Source organism: Mesoplodon densirostris, chromosome 15, assembly GCF_025265405.1.
Source record: "Mesoplodon densirostris isolate mMesDen1 chromosome 15, mMesDen1 primary haplotype, whole genome shotgun sequence".
Classification (NCBI taxonomy): Eukaryota; Metazoa; Chordata; class Mammalia; order Artiodactyla; family Ziphiidae; genus Mesoplodon; species Mesoplodon densirostris.
This window is the reverse complement of record NC_082675.1, coordinates 46,218,046-46,232,796: the sequence shown is the minus strand read 5'-3', so window position 1 is coordinate 46,232,796 and position 14,751 is coordinate 46,218,046.

Genomic DNA, 14,751 nt, shown 5'->3' with positions numbered 1-14,751 from the left:
AAAATGTAAACACAATAATGTTAATTCATTTGGCAGATTTTTTTTGTATGCTTATTATGTGAAATACTGTACTGTAGTGGCTAAGATCCTTGACTCTAGAGAAGATAGTCTTGGTTCAAATTTCCAGTTTACCACATTCTATCTGTGCAAACTTGGGCATTTTACTTAATCTTTGTGTCTTATCTTCTTCTGTACAAAAAGGGTGATACTAGCATCTATCGCAAAGGATTGCTATATCTGGGACTTCCCTGGTGGCACAGTGGTTAAGAATCCACCTGCCAGTACAGGGGACACAGGTTCGATCCCTGGTCTGGGAAGATCCCACATGCCATGGAGCAACTAAGCCCGTGCGCTGCAACTACTGAGCCCGTGCTCTAGAGCCCACAGCCACAGCTACTGAGCCCATGTGCCACAACTGCTGAAGCCCACGTGCTTTAGGGCCTGCATGCCACAACTACTGAGCCCGTGTGCTGCAACTACTGAAGGCTGAGTGCCTAGAGCCCATGCTCCGCAAAAAGGGAAGCCATTGCAATGAGCAGGCCACTTACTGCAATGAAGAGTAATCCCCGCTCACTGCAACTAGAGAAATCCCAAGCACAGCAATGAAGACCCAACACAGCCAAGAAAAAAAAGAAAGATTACTATATCTCTGTCTCTGTCTAATATCTATTTATCTATCTATGTATCTATCTATCTATCTAATCTATCTAAACTCAAACAGAGCCTGACAACTAGTGATAATGTAAAACTTAGCATTTATTATGTGTAGGATATGATATAGGGTAGCGGTTAAACAACAATTGTAGAGTTATGCTGTATGGATTCAAGACCTGAATCTTCCATTTACTTAGTCATGCAGTCTTAATCAAGTTACCAAAAGTTTTTGTGCCTCAGTTTTCTCATCTATAAAATTGATATAGAATCCAATAAATGCAGTTGTTGTAAGAACCTGGCAAAGACTAATAGTTAAATGGTTACTATTTATTTGTATATACAGACCTAAAAGTAAGTGTAAATTAAAATATATTAGCATTTTAATTCACCTTATGTAATAAGTATATTTTTGTATATTAAAAGTGTTTGTAAATTTCATGTTTGCTTTAGATTCTGTTTAGATTATATACTTAATATCTTAAAAGCTTTTGCTATCAATACATGTAAAAATTTAAATTCAATTCTGGAGCTTATTTCTATATATTCTCTTCCCTATCCTGTACCAGTTTCAACTGAAAGTAAATTCCAATGTCACAAAACATTGGTTATTAAACCTGATCATCACATTTTGAAGACTATATTATATTGTAAATTTGTGAGTAATGGGACAAGGAGCAGGACTGGGTTTAGTGATCAAAGGAGACTTTAAATCTTTATAAGCAGAATAATAAGTAATTTAAAACATAAAGTTTAAGTTGTGATTTATAGATAATTTAGTATATGTTATATGTTCTTATAAATGGGAGTTTTACAGCCCATTTGATTGCACTCTATTGCTCTAGCTTTTGTCCAGCTATTGAATATTCAGTATCCTTTATCAGATAGCATTTCACTCCTGCATAAACCAGCTAAAAAGAGCTCATTTCTTTATGATGTAGCTGACACTCTATTTCTACTTAATTTTTAGTAAGTTTGCATCTATATTAAATCAAATATGTATCTGTACATTTGTACTTTTTGTCATTAAGCAGTTATAAGTGACTGTTATGAATATATGTAGAATTATAAATAACAAATTAGTTCAATCAACCAACAACCACCTACTATTTGTGCAAACTCTGTATCCAAAATGATGCTAAGGACCTATAAGGGTGACCAAAATATAAGGTGGTGTCTTTGCCCACCAAGACCCAGAGGAAATAAGAGAAGACCGATTAAGAGCTAAAGAATGAGACACTGATTTTAAGGGTAATAGAATTCAGAGAATGAAGGACTCACTGTGGGCGGAAACTCAGTGGAAGAGGTTAGGAGCGAATACTCAAGAAGAAGAAAGAAATTGAAAAGAATAAGACTTCCTGTGACTGAAAGGAATCCGGACCAAAGGAATCCACACAAATTTGTAGTTTTTGAGGTAACTCATAAGATTAGATATTAGGAGATGACCTAAGCAAGCCCTGGAGAAATAATCGGGGATCAGTAAAGGGAAAGAGACAAATTTGGAAGGGAAAAAATGCCTGAGTCTAGAGATGAATTCTGAGTGAAGATACAGAGGTCAGAGTTAAGAAAAAGCAGTCACTGGTTTCAGACTGAGTCTTAAAGCTTTAGCCTGTAGAAACAGAAAATAAGACAAAATTTTAAGTGAAAATTACATTTAAAAGAAAATTACTAGGTACAGCAAAAATTACAAAAGGGAAGTCACACATATTTATTTTTCAGGAATGGTCATAACGGGGCTTCCCTGGTGGCGCAGTGGTTGACAGTCTGCCTGCTAATGCAGGGGACATGGGTTCGAGCCCTGGTCTGGGAGGATCCCACATGCCACGGAGCAACTAAGCCCGTGAGCCACAATTACTGAGCCTGCGCATTTGGAGCCTGTGCTCCACAACAAGAGATGCCGCCATAGTGAGAGGCCCGCGCACCGCGATGAAGAGTGGCCCCCACTTGCCATAACTAGAGAAAGCACTCGTACAAAAAAAAACAAAGACCCAACACAGCCATAAATAAATTAAAAAAAAAAAAAAAAGAATGGTCATAACTATGATTAGTGGTTAAACGAAACTACTTATGTGATACTCATTTACAGCTCATTAGAATAATACCATTATCCTTCATTTGCACAGGATTACATAATTTGTTATTGAAAACTTCATGTGTTTTCATATTCAGCATAATTTAAAAATAACTTTGGGAAATCAGGGTGGGATTAGTTATTGTTTTGTTTTACTAAATTTTTGAGAGAAGAGAAATATTAATAGTTATTAACATTCTGTGATCCTGATAACAAGGCCTGAAAGTGTCAGATAGATCTCAGAACTTTTGAATTCTAGTTTTATGTTCTTTTATCAGTATACCTCATTTGTTCTCCACTATTCATGAATGTGTTTATATGTATTCGATGTATTATAAATAATATACAAACATAAAGTCTTCTATATATGTGCATTATATACACATAATATGTAAAATTTTAATTAAAAGTAAATACTTGAATTTTCTTAACTTTAATTTTTCAATTGTTCCTTAAAGATTCAGTAGCTTTATTTTTTAAACTGCTTTACTGACATATGACTGACATGTAAAAAGCTGTACATATTTAATATATACAACTTGAAGAGTTTGGGCATAAATATACACCTATGAAATCTTCACCACCATCAAGGCCATAAACATATCCAGGGTTGTGACAGTTAATTTTTCTCCAACTAAATGTATCACCTTGGCTCACTAAAAGGTATTCTAATTGGAAGTGATCAATAGGGTTTAGAGGGTCTGAGCCCAGAACAAGTTCGAACTCTTAAATAACAATGTTCTTTAAGTCCTGGCATTTAGGAAGTCTTAAACAGTGGTACAGGGATCTAAATTTACAGAACAGCCAATATCTTCTCCATGTGGAGGCTGCATTTTTTCGAAGGCATTGAGGTAGTAACTGGCTCAGGAGAAAGAGGAGAAAAAAAGAAAGTAAAGATAAAACAAGGAAGGGAACATGATATGGGAACAGTGACAAATGAAGCAGTTTCAAGTTTTTACAGTCTTCATTGGTATCAGACAAAGAATTGTTCAGTGAGGTAATGTTTGAGCTGAACTTGCATTTGGAAGCCTCCTCATACTGATTAAAGAATGCAGGCAAGTGTATATAGTCTGATATTCTTTTCTCTTTTTGTTCTAAAGCATCTCTCAAATAAACAATCTTATTTACATTCAAAAGTTCTTCAAAGTAACTACTCCAAATCCAAATTGTCCCTGATGAGACTGTGCCAGTTAGAAAGAATCACATGATTTAACCTTACAGTAGAAAAAAAAAAATAGTGGGTGTTTTGCCTTGGAGAGGTGCAGTTTTGACTGAGAAAACCCCATGAGAACTACAAGGCACAAAGGATGGTGCTTGTGCAAACTTGTATCTCTGGAACCTGGTAAAAGACCAATTTTGTCCAGTTTGAGGTCAGACCCCAGCCAGCAATATCAACAGTGGTTCTTAGGGATTGACAGTGGCCCTTACAAGATTTTAGAAAAGTTTTAACTGTACATTAAATATACATCAATGAATAAACTCCACTATCTAGATAATGAGCCCATCTACCACCCCCTAAATTTTCCTCATGCTCCTTTATAATTCCTGCCTTCCACACTTCCACATCCTCCTTCTTCATTCTCAGACAACCACCAATCTACTTTTACTGCTATACTAGATTAGTTGCACTTTCTAGACTTTCATGTAACTGGAATAATGCAGAATGTATTTTTTTGCCTGACTTCTTTTATCAGCATAATTATTTTGAGAGTCATTTGTTATAGCCTGTATCAGTGGTTCTATTTTATTTCTGAATAACATGTTGTGTGCCTCTACCACAGTTTGTCCATTTATCTATTAATGAATGTTATGGACTGAATGTTTGTGTTCCTCTCAAGTTCATATTCTAAAGTTCTAATTCCCAGTGTGAGCATATTTAGAAATGGGGCCTCTAAGGAAGTAATTAAGGCTAAATGAGGTCAAAGGGCTGGGTTCTGATCCAATAGGATTAGTGGCCTTTTAAGAAGAAACATCAGAGATTCCTCCCTCTCTGTCTCCACACCAGCACAAAGAAAAGGTGAAGTGATGGCACAAGAGGAAGGCAGTCACCTGCAAGCCAGAAAGAGAGGCATCAGCAGAAACCAACTTGTTTGGCATTGTGATCTTGGACTTCTCAGCCTCTAGAACTGTGAGAAATAAATTTTTGTTGTTTAAGCCATCCAGTCTCTGGTATTTTGTTATGGCAGCATGAGCAGGCTAATACAATGGATGTTTGGGTTGCTTACAGATTTCCTATTAAAAATAAAGCTGTTATGAACATTCATGTGCAAGTAGAATTACCATAATTAGTAAATACAAACACAAGGCACCCACTTAAATGTGAATTATGTCTAACTGCTTATGTATATGTACATTGACATAAAATAATATTGCACTATACTAAAAATTATTCCTTGTTTATTTGAAATAAATTACAATGATCAAAACTACCTATTTCTTTCTTTAATTTTATTCCTTTAAAGATTTCACTCTCCTTAAAAGTTTTTTCTGAATTTGCATATAGAATTCCTTGCAATTATAATCTATGTTCCATTTTCATTATAAGTGGTTATATACAACTTATTCCTCTTTTTTTTTCTTGTCCATTGAACATTCATGATAGAAAACTCATTAAGCATTAACATTATGAGCTGGTATACTGATTATTCTGTCATAAAATTAACAACTCTGAAAATCAATCTTTGATTTGTACAAATCACACAATATCATTCTTGCACATAATATCATCATTCATGCCATAACCTGTGTACCTTCTTCAAGATTCCATTGCATCTCTTGATCAAGACTTTTAAAAATAATGTTAACTGCCAAAAAAAAAAAAAAAAGAACATTGCCATCAATTTTTATTCCCTTCTCTCCAACACCACATGTGATGATTCCATGCTGGAGAGTATTTAGAAACATTCTTGTAAAAGAATCAAATACTTTAAAAGATGAAATCCATTTCAAAAGAGTCATGGCAAATGCCATAAGAATTATTCACTTAAAGTTGGAATGCCTTTTGCTCTTTATTAGTAATGCTGTCCTTTTTTTTTTTTTTTTTTTTTTTGCGGTACGCGGGCCTCCCACTGCCGTGGCACCTCCCGCCGCGGAGCACAGGCTCTGGATGCGCAGGCTCAGCGGCCATGGCTCACGGGTCCAGCCGCTCCGCGGCATGCGGGATCCTCCCAGACCGGAGCACGAACCCGCGTCCCCCGCATCGGCAGGGGGACCCCCAACCACTGCACCACCAGGGAAGCCCAATGCTGTCCCTTTTAAGGACAGCTTTGACACTTAAAAGGATAATTTTTTGGTCCATTCTTTCTTTAACACATTCAGCGATTTCTTTTAAGCAATGGAGCACTTCAACAACACAGTTTTCTTTTCTTTCAATTTGCATAATCCTATTGCTAAAGAGATGTTGAAAACTACTTCTGAGAAAGTAATAGGCTTTACTCAGTGGATTATTTAAAAAGTCAACAAGAATTTTCAGAACCTTAGGAATTAAAGCATGATGTCAGTACTTCAAATAAACTGAGGATTCTCTGCATCTGTTAGAGAGCCAGAAGAGTTTTGAAGGCAAGAGAATTCGAGAATACAGAATACCAATAAAATCACAAATATAATTGCTCAGTTCAAACAGTATAAATGAAGTAAGAGTAATATTTCATGACAATTACTTCAATGTTAATAGAAAGGACATTGAATACTATTTGAGAATCATTATGCAGAGTATAGGTAGGACACCCAACACCTTCAAGAGGACCATTCATGTCTTTTTTTGTCTTTGAATAAACATTTTTTGTACCTTTATGCAAGCATCCACAAAAATTTGGATTTATATTATGTTGATCATAAACAGTATGATTTTTCTCATTAACTCTAAACTTAAGACTGTCTATGCCAAAAATTGCTCTTGTTTCTGAAGTCTTATCTGGAAGAGATTTTAGTTGCAATAGACAATGCAAGCCTCTTTCATGACAAAAATATTGCAAGATCAGAACTTTTTCTGCATTGTGATTACTTGTACCCATGGTTATGACATAAAGCAAGGAATAACAGCTTTTCATTATTGCAGGGATTTTTGTTTTGGTTTGGTTTTTGGTTCTTTTTTGTTTTGTTTTGTCTTTTTTGGTCCAGGAACTTGAAAATTGGCTTGGCTTTCTGGAGTCATAATGCTTCTGGAAGAAGTATGTTAAACAAGCATTTGGGTTAAGAGACTGTTGATGTGCAGTTTGGAAGGTCATTATATTTTTTGCAGTGATTATTTTATCTTCTTCATCTGAATTTCTCTTAACCAAAATTTTTATTTAAATCACTTTGTTTGGTACTAGCTGAAAAAATCATACATCTTTTATGCTTAGCTGTTAGTATATACTGATTTATATCTGACTTTCCATGATTTCTGAAATTGAGTGAACAATAACAAATGTACAAAGAGCTTCAGAAGATATTTTTCTCTCTTTATAAATGTCCACTGTTCAGGATACTCATCATAAAATGTATACTATTGTTTTGCCACTTCAGCATTAAAAAATATACAAATAGAAAAACAAATAATATCAAGTATTGCAAGAGTTGAAAAAAATGAGTGTGATGATCTCATGAACACATGAATCTGTTACTCCTGATTCCTCGTAACTGATCATAAACCAAGTTGAATTACTGAAAGCTTTATGAACTTAAAAACTAAAGATAGATTGAAGTATCTTTGCCATTTAAGTGATTAAAACATCAATTACCACGGTGGAAAAAAAAAAAGCTTTAACTACTTAATGTATGTAATTTATCAAAAAAAAAATCTGAATGAAGGATAGTTAGAGTATCCTGACAATGTGAATACAGGATACAAACCCAAATCATTCAATACCTATAAGACATGCATATATATGAGGTACCTGGCAACTTTAAATACAACTCTTTTTACAAACATATACTTTAACTTATATCAGGTAAATACCTTAGAGTAGAAAGGCTAGACCTTATGGTAGGTATGTATTTAATGTTTGTAAACTATCAAGTTCATTTCCAAATTGGTTGTATCATTTTGCCTTCTCACCAGCATTGTATGAGAACTCCTGGTCCTCCGTCTCTTCCTAAAAACTTGATATAGTTAGTCTTTTACTTTTTAGCCATTCTAAAAGATACGTCTTTTCATTATCATTTTAATTTGAAATTCCCTAAAAATTAATGATGATATTGACATTTTCCCATGTGATTAACATATTTGCCATTCTCATATCTATCTATCTATCTAGTTAAGTGTCTGTTCAAATAATTTGCCCATATTTTACTGGGATATTAGTTTTCTTAAAATCAGTGTTTTAGAGTTTTTATGTATCCTGAATATAAGTTCTTTATCTGATATGTGATTTGCAAATATTTTTTCCCAGTCAGTGACTAGTCTTTTTCTTCTCTTAACAATGTCTCTCAAAGAGTGGAAGTTTTATATTTTCCTACTACTTTGCATTCCTGGTAATCATTTTTTCTTGTTGGGTGTTAGATATTCTTGTATGCTTAATATCTTAAGCCTTATTGTGGAGTGCAGTTTAATTACTTAAAACAGTTTAAACCTTTCTAGTCTTTCTTTTAATATTTGCTAGGTGAGACCAGAGCAAAGGTCAGCCTCAGATCAATGTTTCTTAAATATTTTTCATTATCCTCTAGGAAGCCTTTTTAGATTTTTTTTCAAATCACCCTCTTCTTATGAAATTTTAATGCCATAAATATATAGCACTTCAGTTTACACACTGCGGCTATTTAGAGGTATACAAAATATTTTGATATCTAAGATTTCCTTGACTCTCAAGAACTGATTTTTAACCCCTTGGAAGTGATATTGTCCCTGTTGAGAGTACGTGATCTAATAATAATTATTTACACCACTGAGATCAAATTCTCTGTTACTCTGCCCAAGGCATTATGAATCATAAGATTTTCCATCCATCTGTTGGGAACAGGCACTCTTCCCAGCCCTGTGTCAGTACAGCCACTGTTACCTTTCATTCTCTTGAGTTCTCTTCTTGGCCTTGAGTAGTTACCTCACACTTGTGCACCGATCTGCTGTCAGATGAATATTTATGGTGAAGCCTTTGAAGATCTCCAGAGTTCTCTTTCTGTGCAGCTCTTTTCTTTCTTATATCCTCTCTATGAACTCTAGATGTTTTGCTTTTCAGATTCTCAGATGGATCACCTTAGATGATCTGCTGAGTCTTACCTGTACTTTCCCTCCTTGTTCCCCTTCTTGAAAATTCTTTCAACATAGTAAGCTGGCACGATCATAGGACTCACCTCATTTGTGTCTCATTTCTCAGGGAGCAGTGTCCTTCATTGCCTGATGGAATGTCTTGAAACCACTGCTTTCTATGTTTGATGTTTTTTGTTCTTTTCGAATGTGAGGGCAAATCTGGTCTCTGTTCCTATATATTGGGTTAAGGTAGAAATTTCCCTTTGTAAGGTTTTGAAATGGTAATTCAAGACAAAGTTTGTCAAAAAGGCAAGGGTTTGAGAATTAACTTTTTAAACCCTTTCATTCCAGAAGCCAGCTCAAGAACTGCCTTACCATTCCTCTGCCTACCCTCTTCATATAAATTTTTTCTTTTATAGACAAACAATACTCAAGACCTGGGCAAGCATATAGATAGTAGGAGCAGGTATTAGAATACTCAAAATCAATTTCACCCAGGAACAATAAGAATCTGTTCAGATAACCAAAAATGTCCCTGGAAAATTTATTCCTGAGGAAACAAAATAAACTCAACATTGAAAAACCTCAATGAAATAATAATTGGAGCTTGATTCAGTGTGAAGCTTTCCACATAGCCAAGAAACTATGACCTCACATAGGTGAACACACAAAGGGTCTCAAATATTCACACAAGGAACCTCAGATATCTTTGTGTAGGTTTTTATGTGGACGTAAGTTTTCAACTCATTTGAGTTAAATACCAAGGAGTATGATCATGGATAATGTGGTAAGAGTTTTGTAAGAAACAGCCAATCTGTCTTCCAATTTACTCTTTTTTTCTTTTCTTTTTTTTTTTTTTTTGCGGTATGCGGGCCTCTCACTGTTGTGGCCTCCCCCGTTGCGGAGCACAGGCTCCGGACGCGCAGGCTCCGGACGCGCAGGCTCAGCGGCCATGGCTCACAGGCCCAGCCGCTCCGCGGCATATGGGATCCTCCCAGACCGGGGCACGAACCCGTATCCCCTGCATCGGCAGGCGGACTCTCAACCACTTGCGCCACCAGGGAGGCCCCAATTTACTCTTTTAAAACTCTCAATTTCTAAAACAACAATGAGACATCACTTCACAGCTATTTGAATGGCTAAAATCCAACAAAATAAAAAAATGTCAACATGAAATGCTGGCAAGGAAGTAGAGAAATAGAAATTCTCATTCATTGCTGTTAAGAATGCAAAATGGCAAAGCCACTTTGGAAGACAGTTTGGTTTCTGGGAAACCAGCATGGGGGCTCTGGGGGTATATGGAAACTCTTTGTAAGCTCTGCTCAATTTTTCTGTATACTTAAAACTGTGACATTTTTTGAGTCTATTAAAAAAATATGAGGACTTCATAGGGACCTGAAAAATCTGCTTCTGCTGTGGTAGCAGGAGAATTTCTCTCCAGTATAAATCAATTTTCCCACCACCAGATACTATAACATCAAGTACTTAAGCCAACTTCAAACAGTGAGGGCTTATATCCTTTTTTGAAATGCAATCTGAATATTCACACATGATTACTACAACCACCATATAACATGTTTCTTCCCCATTTTTCAGATTAGAGGGGAAAAAATCCAGTAAAAAGAAACCAAGCATTCACTCACAGAGCTCAGGCTGGAGCATGGAATACTTTCCCTCTCAGTACAGGATTGTTACATATATATATATATATATATATATATATATTCTATGAAATGTTCTACTACACTAATTCCTTCTAGATCCATGACATTCATAAGAGATATAATTTCTAGTTTTTCCAAATCCTAAATATCATTGAAAACATTGAAAGATAATTCTTAACTAGGATGAGCATCACCACAACATTTGAAAGTACTATGTAAGCTAATGAATGCCCAGGACCAACCCTCAGATATTATGATTCAGTAGGTCTAGATTTTGGCCTTGGCATCTGTATTTATGAAAAGTTTTTTTGGTGTCTCAATCTACCTTCCTTGTATTGTAACTCTGCACTGAATCACAAAACTATCTCCATTACATTAAGATGAATTTAATTGAAAAATTTTAGTAATAACTTTGGACTCTATACATTAATATGGGATTGAAGTAAAATACAAAGACACTATATTTGCTTGTGAGACAAACTTCATACTGTATTAATCCAACAATGAGTGTTGCATAATTGAGCACACACCTGCTACAAAACCAAAGTGAAGGTGATGACTGATGCAGTTTAGTACATGACATGGATGAGTGTAAGGCAATATATAGTATTGCAGCGGAAGCCAGTTAACAGCATCACCTTCTTCTGGGTCATCAGCATCAACCTATATACATAAAGGAAAGCAGCGTGATGGAAGAGAAGGAAAACAGCTGTAACTAGAATGTGAAGGACCAGGTGAAGAGGACAATTTGAGGTCCTAAGTTCAATCTTTACAAAAAACATTACTACCACAAGGCTGTCATATAGAGGAGGAGGGAAATAGCCTCTTCCTTTTGATGGGGATGGCAAGCTTCTGGAGAAGCATATTGAGTGAGAATACTGTTAAGGGAAGTTTGGAGAATACAATCTGCCTCTAAACATTAACTTTTTATATCACACAGGGATAAATATAATTACTAAGGGTTCTTAGAAGCTTTAGCTATGTTTTAGATCAAAATTGTTTGTACATCTAATATTTTTACTTGATTAGTTATGTGAACAGATGATTATTCATTTAAGTTAAGATTTCCTAGGGATTTAAAATCTATAATTTAATAAAAATAAAACTGTTTATTCACCTTTATTTTTCAGAATTTATTAGATTTAAAAATATCTTGAAATTTCTTTCATTTTCAACTGTTAAATGTAACAAAACAAGCTTGCTAAGTATTTGCCTCAGTAAACTTAGTTTTTATTTGTTACAAGAAGTGTGATTTCCAAAGTTATGTAGTTTTTTACTGTTATTGTGATGAAAATTCAGTATAACATATTTAAGTTTCTATTTGAATTTACTGTAGTTCCATGATGATTCACTATAATACCTCTTAGAGCAGCAACAAAGGAGAACAGAACAGTTTTGTATTTATTTTATGGGATATATTACAACTATAATGGCACTCTTCTTTGAAGGACAAGCTCCCTGTTTGTCTGTTGGACTGGTTGGTTGTTAGGTTTTAATATTTTAAAAAAATAATTGTGTGCTTTTAGTTATTCCCAGGAATCCTGGGAAAGGATAACATCTAGCTGGGCAATAATTTATTATATAATTACATGGAACATTTTCATTAAGTTTATGAATTGGATGTGGTTTATTAGATAAAAGATTTCTATTGAATCAAAACCATCTGATTTTTTTTGGTTTACAACTGATTTTCATTTCTTACTGTCTTGAAATCAATCATGTGATCATAACAATAATCAATGGAATGATCAAACTATCTATAATTTGATGATACTATCTATAATTGATATTTTTATGGTAGTCTCATATAGACTTTCTACATCTCACCAAAATGGTTTTTGTAAGATGTGACCAATATTTAGACAGTCTGAGTTACAAAATAATTTTTTATTATCGATTTTTCTCAATTTTTATAATAATGTAGACTGGGTTTACTTTTGTGTCATATGTAAATGTGATAGGACTAAACAGTGAATTTAGGATATTTGAAAGAACAGGACTTGCTGGGAATTTTTCCGAATATGGTCTAGCTAAGCTTCTCAATGAAACATGTTTACATACTGCATCACACTCCTAAATTTTCTTAGCTTAATACTACCTATAATACTACATATTAGTATTAGTATATATTAGCATTACAATCAGAAAGTGAAGAAAGCAGCACTTAAATTGTACTACTCTTTACTATATTAGATTTTTTTTAAATTTCATAAATGGCTTATGTTTTAAGACAATTATGATCTGGGAAAATAATCCAGAAATTTAATTTTTCTAATTCACTAAATCTCAATTCTTATTTTTTCAAGCTATGAAGCCAAGTGCTTCCCAATATTTTCAATTAATTCTTCATCACAGCCATTTGAAAACAGTATTTATCTCTGACTTGTGTATAATTCATATATATGGACATATGTTTGTGATTTGAGATATTTAAAGCCACTTTTAGGTGAATGTTCTATTTTTCAACCAGACTATGATATCCTTAATGTCTATTCTTCTTAAAAAGCCCTAATAGAGTTTTCCTCTAAGGTAAGTTCATTATGTTTGCCACATCCTTATAAAGTACAGGTTTAAACAGAATCACAGTTCTAGAGATTTCTGCCCAGTATCTTGCCCAAAGAGATGCTGCTCTTAGTTGTTTTCCGGGCTTTCATATCGAATAATCTGATTCTAGATGAACATTTTTATAAAAAAGCACCTCTTGGGAATTAGAGAGAAGAGGCTCTAAATTTTAGTTTTTCAAGTAACTGGCTCTGTGACCTTGAGCAAGTTATATAACCTCCCTAAGCTTCAGTTTCTTCTTCTGTAAAACAATAAAATCTATGACATAAGTATGTTATAGAAATAAAATTTAAAAATGAGTGCACAGTGACTCGTAGGTCTTAAATCTAAGTAGATAGTTTACTTCTTTTATCATTTTCTTAAATTTTTTTCCTGTTAGAAATGAAGAAACTTACATTTTCAAAACTCGATTGGCTCTATCTAAGACACATGAGCTTTTAAATATCTATTTAACATTATTTTCAAGCAAGACAGAACATTTAAGGAAACTGAACATATTTTGAATTTAGGGGGACAATTTCACCTATTAATATAGAGATAAAAGGGAAACAGTATTTCAGTTCATGATGAAAAGGGTGCTGAATAATGCATGGAGTGAAAAATGCATTCTCAACTCATTCAAATAAGTCTTAGATGAGCAATATTTCTTAACTATACAATTGAGGTAATCTGTGCATTTCCATGTTTAAACAGATAGTGTATTTGTTTCGGTGAATACAATCAGTGTGGACTTAAATAAATTACTATTCAGAATTTAAATCTAGCCTATAAAATACATTAAATTTGAAATTTAGCGTTTTTGTTTCTTCTAAGTCAAAACTGTACTTGCTTTTTTTTTTCTATTTTTTTATTAGTTTCTGCTTTATAACAAAGTGAATCAGTCATACATATACATCTGTTCCCACATCCCCTCCCTCATGCATCTCCCTCCCTCCCACCCTTCCCATCCCTCCCCTCCAGGCAGTCACAAAGCACCGAGCTGATCTCCCTGTGCTCTGCGGCTGCTTCCCACTATCTATCTACCCTACGTTTGGTAGTGTATATATGTCCATGCCTCTCTTTCGCTTTGTCACAGCTTACCCTTCCCCCTCCCCATATCCTCAAGTCCATTCTCAAGTAGGTCTGTATCTTTATTCCCGTTTTACCCCTAGGTTCTTCATGACATTTTTTTTCTTATATTCCATATATATGTGTTAGCATACGGTATTTGTCTTTCTCTTTCTGACTTACTTCACTCTGTATGACAGACTCTAGGTCTATCCACCTCATTACAAATAGCTCAGTTTCGTTTCTTTTTATGGCTGAGTAATATTCCATTGTATATATGTGCCACATCTTCTTTATCCATTCATCCGATGATGGACACTTAGGTTGTTTCCAGCTCCGGGCTATTGTGAATAGAGCTGCAATGAACATTTTGGTACATGTCTCTTTTTGAATTATGGTTTTCTCAGGGTATATGCCTAGTAGTGGGATTGCTGGATCATATGGTAGTTCTATTTTTAGTTTTTTAAGGAACCTCCATACTGTTCTCCATAGTGGCTGTACCAATTCACATTCCCACCAGCAGTGCAAGAGTGTTCCCTTTTCTCCACACCCTCTCCAGCATTTATTGTTTCTAGATTTCTTGATGATGG